At 37.9% G+C, this 14,277-nt stretch overlaps 1 long non-coding RNA gene across 1 annotated transcript in view; it reads left to right on the top strand.

The window, feature by feature from the left end:
• The window catches only part of LOC129502207 (uncharacterized), a 38,461-nt gene extending 28,998 nt beyond the window's left edge, over positions 1 to 9,463 (top strand). Inside the window, exon 3 of the long non-coding RNA XR_008662903.1 lies at positions 9,344 to 9,463. This is a non-coding gene — a long non-coding RNA (uncharacterized LOC129502207). The remainder of the gene's footprint in view (positions 1 to 9,343) is intronic.
• Positions 9,464 to 14,277: the final 4,814 nt, after the last annotated feature.

The following is a 14,277-nucleotide window of genomic DNA, read 5'->3' as shown; positions in this document are numbered from 1 at the left end:
AGGCAAATAAGTACAAAATCAAGACATGCAAGATATAGGCTTAAAGGTTGCCATGGAGTCATTTGTCTTACTTTTTGGTACTAAGAGAAGTAACTAGACATCCATGATAGGTTCCAGAGACTAAATGAGGGATGTTATCCTACTTGCCAGGGGAACAAAGAGTAAAAAGTGTAACAGAGGGTAGAATCACAAAAATATTGATAAAATTAGCCAATGAATTGGGGCAAAATTTCAAGAACTAAGAATTCTTTTGTTTGCTCTTTCATTAATCAAGGTATACTTTTCGAAGAATGATTTCTATTTTTTCCACTGTGCTGTGATGTTTTCCCTATTACAACACAAAGAAACTTCAGTAATTTTTAATGAATTTCAAGAAACATTATGGATGTAAATCTCATACCACAAACCTAGACATGCAAGAAATGCATCTTTATTTTCTAAAATTTAACTTAAATTCAACTTGTTGCACATTTTCCCATTTATTACACATTTCTTAGGGTCTTGTGTAGGGCTAAGCAGTGCTTGGGGTAATAGGTTCATGGAATCAGTCCATGATGATTCATACAGGTGAATCCATATAGGTGAGTCCATACATGTCACTGAGAAGATGTATATTATACTTGCTCACATGCTCCCTTTAGACTTCTCAGCTCTGTCAATTCTTTTTTTAAAAAAATATTTTATTTATTTATTCATGAGAGACACAGAGAGAGAGAGAGATAGGCAGAGATACAGACAGAGGGAGAAGCAGACTTTCTGCAAGGAGCCCAATGCAGGACTCAATCCCACATCCCAGGATCATGCCCAGAGCTGAAGGTAGACGTTCAATGGCTGAGCCATCCAGAAGTCCCAGTTCTGTCAATTTTTTATCATACTTGGCAATCTTTTTTAAGACTCTCTAGTTCTAGGCTGCTTAGATCAGAAGATTTCAACCTTGGCTGCATATGAGAATTGCTAGGGGAATTTTGAAAACTACCAATGCAGCCAATGTCAAGATGACCTATGCCATTTCCTAGATTCATGGTGAAAGCTTGACCTGTTGACTTGGCTACCAGATATCTACCAACGATGGTGAAAGAAATTATCCGTTCTCCTATAAGTGTTTTGTTTTTTGATATCACCTCCACAAACCTCCTCTTCTGCCATTGTCAAAATTTTTACAGAGTGTCATAGAGGCTTAGACTTTCAGAAACAAAAGTGCATAAAGACTAAAACAGTTCTAGGTTATTTTGACTCCAGTTGTGCTGTACACTCCATTGAGTCAGTGAAATGCATTGGTGGCTACCCTCTGGAATAGAGACCAGAGAAAGAGGGAAAACATAATATTATCTAGCCACATATGGTTGAAAATGTTTTAAAAGAGTAGCCCTTTTAAAGTTACAATTTTAATTAAATGCACGCTAATAATTCTTTTCATTTGCAAAAGAAATTGATATATTTAGCTCACTTGCTCTTCACAGACCACTATATGATATAGAAAGTGTAGACATTATTATGAACACAATTGTTGCAACTAAGAGAGTTTAAACTTATTAAGTTATATAACTTGGCCAAAGTAGTAGTGCTAACCTTGAGAAATCAAGCAGTCAACAATAGTACTAAGTAGACACGTAATAAATATTTGAAGTATGATCATTAAACAATAAAAATGAGGATAATAGTTTGAGATTTTTAGCTAATATGAAGCTCCTCGTCCCACAGGGAAGAGATAAAACAATAGAACCCAGAAATTTAAGGACAGTCTTTGCGTTTTGGTTTTGTTTTTGATTTTTTTAGTCTCAACAGCCTAAATTCTGAAGAGATTGTAGGCAAGGAAAAAAATGGCTCAGTTAGTACCAAGTTTTCCTCACTCTTAAGATCATAAAATTGGGGCATCTGTGTGGCCCAGTTGGTTAAGTGTCTGACTTTGGCTCAGGTCATGATCTCAGTGTTCTGGAATCAAACCTAGCATCAGGCTCTACACTCAGTAGAGAGACCACTTGAGATTCTCTCTCCTGCTCTCTCTCTCTGCCCCTGCTCATGTGCATGCTCTCTCTCTCACAAACAAGTAAGTAACCTTTAAAAACAGATTATAAAATAATCTCTTTGAACGAAAGTAAAATAAAAAGGAGTTACAAGTGTCTAGATATCAGTGTGTCACTGGAGATGACTCTATAGCCTCTCTTTAGTCTATTTCCTGGGAAATGGTACAGAAAAATGAAAAATTATCAAATGGGTTGGAGAATTGGAGAATTTAAGAGCAGAAATGATGTGTATCCTGACCCAGGAGGAGCCAAGGATGTTGACAGTTTTCCTCATGCCCTCAGAGTGCTGGAGGATAAGAAATATCTCCATGATATGTTTGAACTGACAGGACAAGAAATAGTCTTTCCAAGTTTTCCACATGCTATGGTAACAGAAGAAGATCTCATATTCGCCCAAGACTGCCACAGAACCTTTAAAAATTCTTCATTGGTTGGGACTAAGAACACAACAGTAATGCATTTGGATGGATAAGTGAGTGGGTCTGTCTATAGCCTGTTCATCCTTAGACTCATTTCCTGTCCTTCATCTGCTCTAATCTTTATCTTCAGGAGGTGAATTCCTGTGGGTTGTGCAGTGGAGCAGTGGGGACCATATTCGATAAGGATAGGCAATAAAAGGAACTATCTTAAAAGAACATAAAAACAGTGACAAAACCCAATGAATATTGGATCTGTTTATTATTTTCACATGCTGGCCTTTCTAAACAATGTCAGTCAGTAAGTAAAGTATTCCTGCTCAAAAAAAAAAAAAGTGTTGGTTAAGTCCTGAACAATCGTTGTAGTTACTATAAACATTTAATAATGAGGAGGAGGAGGAGATGATAGTAATAAATAGAATAAATAGATGATAGATGATAGACAAGTAGTAAATAAATACATAATGATAGATATACATAATAGATGATGGATATAGAGATGAATAGAAAGATAGATGTTAGTTATGCTACAGTGAGCTCTGACATATGACTGTGTGCATTTGTTTCAAGAGTAAATGAGGGAGTTTTTCCTTCAATTCAGATTCAGCAAGGCCTGATTTTCAATCATCACTCTCTAGCTATTCTGTGTTAGTATTCTAATATTTAACACAAATAAAAACTCCTTGTCACCATAAAATGACAGAATTAAAGTAACTGAAATTCTGTTTCCACATCTTGACAAGTGTCTGTGCTGTAAGAACTGGAGGCCCAAACTATACATGAGCTAAGTCAGATGAGTCTAAACCGTTATGGACTTACTGAAATTTCTTCAGAGTAGTGTCTATGAAGACTACAATGTTTAGGGATGCCCAGGTGGCTCAGTGGTTGAGTGTCTGCCTTTGGCTTAGGGCGTGATCCCAGGATCCTGGGATCGAGTCCTGCATCGGGCTTTCTGAAGGAAGCCTGCTTCTCCCTCTGCCTATGTCTCTGCCTCTCTCTGTGTGTCTCTCATAAATAAATAAATAAATAAATAAATAAATAAATAAATAAATAAATAAAATCTTAAAAAAGGAATACAATTTTTATTAATAATAAAACTGTGCTTACCGGAAGCTTGTAACTGAAAACAAATTTTTGTCTCACAGAGGAGTCGTGTAGTACAACATGATCTGTGTCTGGGAGTCAGATGCACAAGATGAGGGCCATGCTTTCCCCAGCTCCTGTGTTCAGTGGCTGCCAGCTGCATTCAGCTAGTAAAAGGCACTGGTGAAACAGAGGACAGGAGGGTTCCTCTTCTCTCTTTGTCCGGAGAGATGATTCCCATGGTGATATGTCTTCTCCCCAGCTTTGCCAGAAGGGTCCACCTTAGGTCCAGCTTCTGCCAAGTGAACCTCATCTCTTGAGTCCAGCAGTACTGCTTTTCTTTTTGTTCTCTCATTGCCAGGGAAGTAGCCACTTCTTGCTGTTGTCAGTGTCTGGAGGGCTCAATTGCCCTCTTCTTGTTTCTCCACATTCCCCATAACCGGTGTAACAAAGTTCCTCCATCAAATTCCACTAATTTGAATATTTAAAATAACTTTGCTTTTCCTGGATGGATCTGACAGATACAGCATCTGAAAAATCATCCTGAAACGAAGGAATCTCAGCATAATCCCAGGAGAATAACCGAGGGTCTCGAGTATGAGATCAATGGACTTGGCTTTCCATGAGCCCACGGAATTTAGATACAACTCTGAGAAAATTAGCAACCATCGCTGAATAAGATTAAGTTTGTATTCCATAGGGGCTTGAAACAAAAACTAAGTCCAGTTTTTTTTAAAAAAATATTTAATGTTTGCATATCAAAACACCCGGCACATAGGAGATGGCAAATATTTTGTGTGAGAATGAGTAAATGATGAATTAATGAAGGGAGAAAATAATAGACAAAACCATAATAGGAAGTATCTTATCTAGGAGTAAACAGAAGTTCAATTCCTAAGTGGCTCTAAAGGAGTTTTGTGTTTTTGGTACTCCTAATAGGATGATTTCTATTTTCTATGAAAATATTTTTTTTAATGGTCAATTAAGGAGTTGTTGCAGACAAAGTAGGACGTAAAGAAAAAGACCTTCAAGATGGGCAAAGGTGTAGTCTGAACTCAGTGTGATTTGGTAAAACTCAGGATTCACTGGTAGAAATGACAAATAAAATATTCAGTAGGAAGTAAATTCTAAAATGGACATAACTAAAAAAAATGAGCAAAACTTTTACTACAGTAAAGATGTATCAGGCATTTTATCAAGGCTGGGCTCTCTGTGGGACATAAGACGCTTTCATCAGTTGACAAATACCTCCACACACTCTGAATAACAAGGCTGATTCTGAATTTGGATTTGGCAGAAATAAATGTGTCAAGTAGATTCTGAGGAAAAAGATAGGACATAATAAAGGAGAACTAAAAGTATAAAAGGCAGCTAATAACAGAGGGAGGGCACAACTAGAAAATGGTGCTAACGAAAGCAAGTGAGGGAAAGAGAAGCTGCGGTGATAGAGAAGGAAGAGTTTCAGCGGGTACATGGGTGGGGAAAGAGACTTTCTGTTTCATCATTAAGAGAATAATTTTGAGAGCTTTGGCATTCAGTTGGTGGTGAATACTCTCAGGATAATAGAGACATCACTGTTTTTTTTTTTAATATATATATTTTTTCATCTTGTCCAGAGCTGATGACCTGGTTAGAATCACAGAATTTTCCATGGCTGAAAAGCACCATGGGAAGAATTGAGGCCAAGAGAGCTCAGCCTCTCTGGCTAAGTCCCCTTTACCTCAATCTGGTTTGACTCAGGGCCCCACTTCATTCTGTCAGTGATTCTCCAGACCTGAATCTCCCTACCTGAGGAAAGACCTGCCTCTCAACCTTCCACTCACCTTCTCTGGCATCACCTCCTGCTCCTCCTCTTCTGTTCCATCACCTGCAACTTGACCTCAGACCTGCCTGAGCATTGAACTTCCATTATTATTGCACTTTGCACCCCTTGAAATGTCATCTGTTTCGACTGTTCTAAAAAAGTGGGGTTCATCAAGATGACCAACTGTCTCAGTAATCTTGTCCCTTTTCCCCAAATGTCTCTTGGTTTAATTTTCTTCTTTAATTATGACCGAGAATTCATTTCTTTAGTGTTTTTAAAGCACACTGCTTTTTTGTTTCACCTCTAGATCACATATACATTTACTTCCTTTGAGAACTCATTCACTCTTGTCTTTCCAGCTGCCAGTAAATGGTACATGGCTTAATAGAAGGAACTCGGGACTAGGAGATTTGCATCTATAACCCGGTCTCAGGCCTTCTAACAAAACTGAACCTAGCTTTTCTCAACTATAAAATGTGGAGATAAAATAAACATTTTTAATGTGAATTTTATGTTTATAATTAGGCTAAAGATTTATATATGTAAATATATATATATATTCACACACAAATATATATATATATACACACACAAATGCATTCTTATCATTTTTTACAGTAAAAGAACTAGTGCTCCAAGAGGTTACACAACCTTTCCAAAGGCACAGTGAGGTCACTGCCCACCCTCCACCGCCTGCCATGTCAGTGCATCTTGAAAGAGTGAGCTTTCTTCTGTGGGGTGCCCTTCCTCCCCATCCCCCCATGGAGGGAGGATAATAACCACCCTCTCTACCTGGAAGGGCTACAGTGAGGAGAAAATGAGGCAGTGCCTGTGAAAGCATTTTAATCACAAAGCATTATGTAAATGTAATACATAATTACTGTTATTATCTCCAGCAATCCAAGTCTTCAGCTCTTTGTAGTTCGCTTGCTTTCTCTGCCCATAGAGTAATTCACTTGTACGTCCTGTTGGCCTCAAACTTGGGTAAAAATAATACTCATGATGTTTTCCTAACTTTCACATTTCACTCATTTTCCGTTACCTTCCTAAGCGTCACAATTCACTTTGTCCCCTTAAGATACTGGTGACCATTGCATTCTGATTAACTCCTGTCGTCCTGAAATAATAAGAACTAGCACCCTCTTTTTTCTCAAAAACCCCAGTTTGGATGATAAGTTATATGGTCACTTAAGATGTCTTTCGCTGCTTCTTGCTATGGTCCCTTTCTTTTCATTCTTGCTCATTTTTTTTTCCCCCTAAAACACCTCGCTCTAAAACACTGTCCCTTTCCCATTTGCACTCACTAACATGAACCTGATTGCTACTTGCTCAGTTTACGGAAATAGATCTTTTTGCCTCTCTGCTTATCTTAAGAATTCCTCATTTCCACTGATTCCTCCACACAGAAGAAGGATTCTTACTCCCAACCATGGCTACTATCATGTCCCTTCCTTCATTAGAGCTCACAGGCAACTTAGTTTCCTGATTCTAAACTTTATAGTGTAGTTTGAACTATCCTCACCTTTTTTTTTTTACTTCTCTTTCCTCAGCTTCCTCTCTTTATAACTTCATTTATAAGACATATATCACTACAAATCTATATTACACTCTGTTACATCTACAAGCCATGCCTTCCTTATACCCCTTCCCTCTTCTTTTGGTAGATTGCAAATGGCCATCGATCCTTTGCAGTTCCTGCCACCAAGAGATGGAATCTACTTCCCCCTGCCCTGACTTTAATCAATAAAGTCCAATGGAGGTGACTGTATACAACTTCTGAGTCAAGACCTTACGAGACTTGCAGCTTTCAGTTTTGCTCTCTTGGGATGCCCTACAATGTTTATTACTATTATTATTATTATTATTATTATTATTATTATTATTATTATTGTCACAGAGAGAGAGAGAGAAAAGCAGGCTCCATGCACCGGGAGCCCGATGTGGGATTCGATCCCGGGTCTCCAGGATCGCGCCCTGGGCCAAAGGCAGGCGCCAAACCACTGTGCCACCCAGGGATCCCATCCCTACAATGTTATTAGACCAAACTACTCTGACTGAGGGTAAGAGGCCAGGTAGAAAGAGACGTCTGTCCTTTTGGGACATCTCAGTGATTCCAGGGATCCCAGCTGAGTTCCCTAATGTATGAGTGAATTCCAGTAAACAATGTGGAGCAGAGAAGACCCATCCTGGCTGAGCCATTTCACCCAGTTCAAATTGATGCCTCACAGAATTATGGTTGAGTCAGTGATAATTAAAAGTCTCACTTTATTCATTCCCTTCATATGACTATCTATATATCAGTATGATATGTTTTGTTTTCTACCTTTCTTATTTCTCTGCATCTACAGGAGTATCTCTAAAATTCATTTAAGTATATGCAAATGTTTGAGCACCTGGCTGGCTCAGTCCATTGAGCATGCGACTCTTGATCTTGGGGTCATGAGTTCAAGCCCCGCATTGGGCAAAAAGCTTACTTAAAAAAAAAAGAATATGCAAGATATTTGCATAAGGAATCTTGCTTAGTTTTTGCACCAACCATGCAAGCCAGGTATTGCTATCTTTATTTTCATTACCAAGGATGTTAAGCAACTTGAACAAAATTCTCCAATCCATAAATAATTTAAATCAAAATTGAAACCATTCATTTTGTTATTTCAATAATGTATGCAATAAACATCTTTTCACTGGGTACAATAAAGACTGTTAGGTCTCCTGTGCCATAGAGGAGCAATCACTCCAATGAAACATAGAAGCAAAATAAACCAAAGGGAAAGAGAAATACAGTGCAATCTGTGATTGCTGCCATCTGAAAAAAAAAACAAAACAAAACAAACTCTGGAAATGAAGAGGAGAGACATAAGATGGGTTAAGAGTATGCGTAAGTAGAGGATATTTCTGGAGAACACAAAAATTGAGATAAACCTTGGGGAAGAAGAAGATTCCCAGAGGTGAAAATAAGTGGAAGAAGGTTTGAAAAAGATGTCAACATGGAGCTGAAAATACAGAAACACTCTAGGTATGCCCAGGGAAATATGAATCAGAACACAAGCATACATAATAGGGAACAATTTGAGAGAGATATATATATGGAAAAGTTAAATGTGTATTAAGCATATGGAAAACTTTGAACACCAGAATGCAGAGTTCTGTGTTTTGTGATCTGTCAGAGGAATTTGCACAACAGAGTCATATTGTCATGATGGTTCTTAGAAAGCTTTTTTCTGTCTCATTTGAATTGACCCTATGTGTCTGCCCCACTGGTTAGTAAGCTCGCCAAAGACATCAATATATTAACAAGTACTTAGTGAGCACACAGTATTCAAGGAACAGGGTTGAATTTCATGAGCTAAAACAAAACCACTGTGACCAACAATAAACATCCTCTCTTAGAGAATGAATAGTCCAGTTAGGTCGCTAGAACCTGTCCTACAGTAAAAACAGAGCTTTCAATGTTAAAAGTTGTGACTTTCACTTTCAGAACAATTTTCTGGGTATAATAAATGTTTGCGTGCATTTTGATTGCTTGACCAAAGTGTGAGGCACTAAAGAACACTTGTTAAGAATCACACTTGACTGACATAATGAAACGCATCTGTAATTGTCTCATAGATTCTACTAAAATGAGTGTTCTCACATCTTAACATTCTTGTGTTCTGGACATTATGGCTTGAGGGATTTTAGCACCAACTGTTAAAAGAGGCGGTGTGATGATTAATTTTAATGTGTCAACCTGACTAGGTCACAAGGTGCCCAGATATTTAGTTAAATATTTCTGAGTGTGTCTGTGAGGGTGTGTGTTTCTGGACGAGATTAGCATTTGAGTTGATGGATTCAGTTAGGCAGGTCACCCTCCCAGTATTGGTTGGCATCATCCAATCCACTGAGGGCCTGACCACAACCAAACTTGGAAGAAGGAAGAATTTCTCTACCGTCTGTCTGTCTGTCTCTCTCTCACTCTTTCTTTCTCAATTTTCTGCTTGATTAATTGAACTGAGACATAGGTCTTCTGCTCTCAGACTAGGATTTGCACCATCTGCACTCCTGGTTCTCAGGCCTTGGACTTGGATTGAAATTATACTCCTGGCTTTTCTGGGTCTCCAGCTTGCAGACAGCAGATTGTGAGACTTCTCAACCTTCGTAATTGTGTGAGTCAATTCTTTATAATAAATCTCTCTCTTTTGTATTTATCTTATATGTATATTTATATATATATACACACATATACATATACATACCCATATATATTTATACACACATGTATTTATTTTTCATATATATATATATATATATATACATACATACATACATGCACACATACACACGGTCCTGTTTCTCTGGCAAACCCTAGTATAAGCAGTCTTTTTACTTCCAGAGAAAAGACATTATCCATAACCCCTAAAATTGGGCTTAGAATAGGATACTATAAGATATTTAGGTAGCACTAGATCTGGAAATTGCTAGACAAATCTTCATCTCTATTTATGGATTGATAGGATCTGCCTGCCCTTCAAGGAACTGCAAGCATCAGTGTACCAATGAGGAAGTGTTTTGGGGAACGATGGAATCAATCTACCCTCAAAGTTTTTGAAATCTTACTGTTAATGTTTCTCTTTAATGACCTGAGATGCTTGTTAAAAATGCACATGCACATTCTCAAAAATAATAAAAATAAAAATTCACGTTCTCGCACTCCATCCCAAATACACTCAATCAGGCTATCTGTGATGGAGCCCAAGATCTTGTTTCTTATACATGTCTCAGAATAATCTTGTATGCATTCTTAGAATTTAAGAAGGATTTTCCAAAAGCAATAGGAAGGGAAGGCTGTAGCCTCCCTCACTTTGTAATTACTTATAAGCAAACAGGGTCTAGTAGATGTTGTCAAAGGTATTAGTCTAATTAAAAGCCTTCTCTGAATTTCAGGGAGCTCCTTTGAACCAGTCTCATTAATGCTCCTCTTTGCTAGTGTTTTTTAAATGCCACATCAAGTGCAACAATTACACTTCCACATATCTCCAGAAACGACTTATGGCAGCTAGTAAAGTGACTTTAAATGGATATTTTCAGGTGTCTGCCCATAAAGACTGCTATTGAAGCACTTCTTCTGGAATTATTATGGCTTAAACAAGAGTCTTATTTATTTTGGGTGCCAAGGATTTTTCTAGAACCCAGAGATAGAGCAGTGAATAAAATAGTCAAGGTCTCTGTCTTTACGGATCTTGCATTCTAATGGAGTTCAAATTCCTGTCAATGCTCCTTCCTGAATAACTGGAACTCACCTTTTATTGCCTTTTACAGCCAAATCTTGATCCTCTTTTTAACTGGGTAAATAAAGTGGCGTGATGATATATATTTTTTCCTTTTTCTTCCTGTAGTCTTGATCCTTTGCAATTCACTCTCCTCATTTTAGCCACAACTCTTTTCTAAGACTGAAATCTGATGATACCCCTACTTTGTGCTATTCACTGCTTTTCTGACTTTTACAGAGTTAAAGCTGGAGTTCCAGAGCTTTGTCATTCAGAGCCTTTTATGGTTCACCCTTACCTACTTTTAAAATATCATCTCCTGGTGTTCTGGAACATAGCCCGAACTTAAAGCCATGCTGACTTAACTTGAAATTCTTGAAGTTTCCCTCAGCACATCATGCTTCCAGCCCTGTGTACATACTCTTTCCTCTATCATCCCTACCTTCCCCCAGCAAGGTGGAGTTCATCACTCAGTGTTCAACTCAGGCATTTCCTCTCTCAGAATCTTCCTGGACTTTCCCAGAGGAGCTAAGAATTTCCTCTACCATGTTCCTGAATGATATAAATGACTTTATTATAGTTCTGACTTCAGGGCTTTCACTCTGCCCCTTCCTATACACAATGTAGGCAGATGAGATTTTTGCATTTTTTTACCGAAAATTTCACTGTGCCAGCCTTCTGGTATATGTTTTCCTACTGTCTACTCCCTACCTACTCCCCCAATCTCATCTCCTCTACTTCTTCTCTTAGTTCATTACATGTGGCTTCACTTTTCCTTCTGTTTTTTGAACACACAAAATCCTTTCACCTCTTAATCCTGGTGGTTCTCTCTGCCTGGAATGCCCTTCACCTGGCTCATCTGAAGGCAAATTCCTTAAAGTTTCACCCAGGCTGTCACCAGATCAGAAGTGTCTTCCAGGAATTGCTGCTCATACAGTGGCTTCCTCTGATTCGTCTCTATTTCAACACCCTGGGTATACTCTACTTGGCACTATCCATAATATAAATGGATCTCAGTTATTTGTCTAAATATCTCTGCTGAGTTTCTGGAAAGCAACTTATTGAAGGTAAGAGTTTTGTCTACTTTTTTCACTCCTCTGGCTCTAAAGCCCAGCATGGTGTTTGGCAAACTTATTGACTGAATTAATAAATAGTACTGACAACACACTGTTATTTACTTCTTTCTCTCCTCCGACTGTAGAGATCTAGAGCATCTAAGTTGTATAGCATCCATGTTAGTACTACCAGGAAGCATTATTCTATTTAATATAAAAGTAACCAGTTAATAAACACACTTAATGCCATAAAGATGCATTATTTTAGATGGAACTAAGGAAAAGAGGAATAATAAGATTCATTTTTTGATAGTTAAATCGAGCAAATATGAGGCTATCTGCTGTCAATCATGGTAAATTGGGAGTAGGGACCAAAGTCCTTCCAGAGAATGAGCATCAGTAAACCTGAGTTCTGTCTGCCATTGGGATGACTCAGCACAGGGGCCTTGCTATATCCTATGATCACTGGCCTTGTTTCTATTATGTAAGGTGAAGATTAAATGACATGGTGACCCCCTACAAAGTGAAAAGCAGGTGTGCTTTCCTGGAACAACACAGGGGCCCAATATTAGCCTTCATATTTAAGTTGATCAGCAAAATAAATCAATTTCAAACAAAGACTAAATGTAATAAAATCCAGGTTCAGAAAATAATTCACTTTGGAAGATTCAGACTTCTTATAGGTGACTTTTAAATATTTTCAAATTCCAGAAATAAAGTGATTTTGTTTTTCTCAGAGCATTATCACTATAAAGATATTACAAAAGTAATTAATAGGTAGAAACGTTTGCCTCTTTTGGTGAAAAAGTTATTTTCATGTGTGTATGAATATTACCTAGCTGTCTGTTTTCAAATTATGTGTATGAGAACACAGTTTTCTTGGGAAAGATGGGTTTTTATTGTTCAAATTGCAGTAGAGATACAAAATTTTAATAGCTTACTTTCAAACCCGGACAATAAATTTAAGTGGATTACTAGTTTTCTGACATTGTCACCATTTTATTTGTTTTGGGGCCACTAGCTTCCACGGTAGCCCCAATGATTCTTACTTCCTGTTATCCACACCCATGTTCTACCTCATGATTCCGGAGTGTGTGTGTGTGTGTGTGTGTGTGTGTGTGTCACCCATAATTACAGAAATAATGGCATGTCACGTCTGAGATTAGGTTATAGAAGCTTATGCCTTTCATCTTGGCCACTTTGGGAGAAACAAGCTGCCATTTTGTGAGCACCTGTACAGAAGCCCCGGTGGCAATGAAGAGAAAACTATTCTGGCCAACAGCTATCAAAGAACTGAAGTCTGTAGATAACCATGGAAGTGAGTTTGGAAACAGTTTCTCTAGCCATAGATGAGGCTCAAGAGAAGCCTGTAGCCCTGGCTGATGCAGCTTGCAACTTGGGAGATATACTGAGCCAGAACCACCCAACTAAGCTGCTGCCAGATTGCTGACCTGCAGAAACTGTGAGATAATACACGTGTATTGCTTTAGGCTGCTAAGTGTGGGGCCAATCAATTAAAGATAATTAACACAAGTGTCAAATCTGACTTATTTGGTACATTTCATATTTGAAACATAATGTCCTTAAAAAAAATCCAGAATCTTATACATAGTAGGATATTTATAAAGGCCAAAAAGTGAGACATAAAGGAATTGGATGATGAAAGGAAAAGTAGGAAGGAAGTAGATGGCCCAGCTGCAGATATTTTGGTCATGTCTCTGCAGCTGTGATAGAGGTTGGAGATGGTGGCAAATTGAACTGAACTATAACTCTGCAACAGAATAGAAGTCTGAGCACCAATCTTTGAGTTTTCCCTTTTATAACTGTAAGGTAGATAAATCATGTTTATTTTAACTGACACTTTGAATTGTTAAGTCTTTTCTGGATGCTTTTTTGGATCTTCCAGATTTTCTCCATTGAGCCTATATTAATACTGCAATCAGAAAATGTAACTATTACTTTAATTTAGTGAAATTTTAATAGACTCAAAGACCCAAGTTATAAGGCACCTCTGGAGCTTGGATTGGAAAAATCTGCCTGTAGCAGATTTTACCCAAATGTAATACCTAGAGTCTGGTTCCAGGGTCTCTGTATTGGAGAAACGTCTAGAACAGCTGAGAACATTTATTTTTGAGAAGAGATAATCTGAGGAAATATAAGAGCTGCTTCTGAATATCTCAATTTTTTTTGTGCACCAAAAGAAACACACTCTGTTGTAGACTCAAATAGTTCTATATTGACCCAATCAGTTGAGTCAGCATCAAGTTACAAAGCAACACTGTCATCTCAACATAAGTAAGAAATTTTTGACATAACTAACAACATTTAAAACTCCTGCCTTGTGAGATTTTGAGTTCCTGACCACTAAAGGTGGGTATATAATCATTCACCCGCTCCTTGCTGCACACCGTCCATAACAGCCTGAAATAATGTCAGTGATCAAAGGGATACTCCACTGATTTTAGACTCTGTATTTCTCTTGAATCAAAAATCATTTTTTTACATAATTGATTAAGTGGCTTACCAATGCACACATCAAAAGAATCTTTGTTTCAGATAACATTCTGGTGTTAATTTATTGATGACATTACGCAAAGATATGAGGATACTGCTTTTTGTGACCTAGCTCTACTTCATCGGCTTCTGGAG

Source organism: Nyctereutes procyonoides, unplaced genomic scaffold, assembly GCF_905146905.1.
Source record: "Nyctereutes procyonoides isolate TBG_1078 unplaced genomic scaffold, NYPRO_anot_genome, whole genome shotgun sequence".
NCBI lineage: Eukaryota > Metazoa > Chordata > Mammalia > Carnivora > Canidae > Nyctereutes > Nyctereutes procyonoides.
This window is presented reverse-complemented; position numbering and strand designations above follow the sequence as displayed.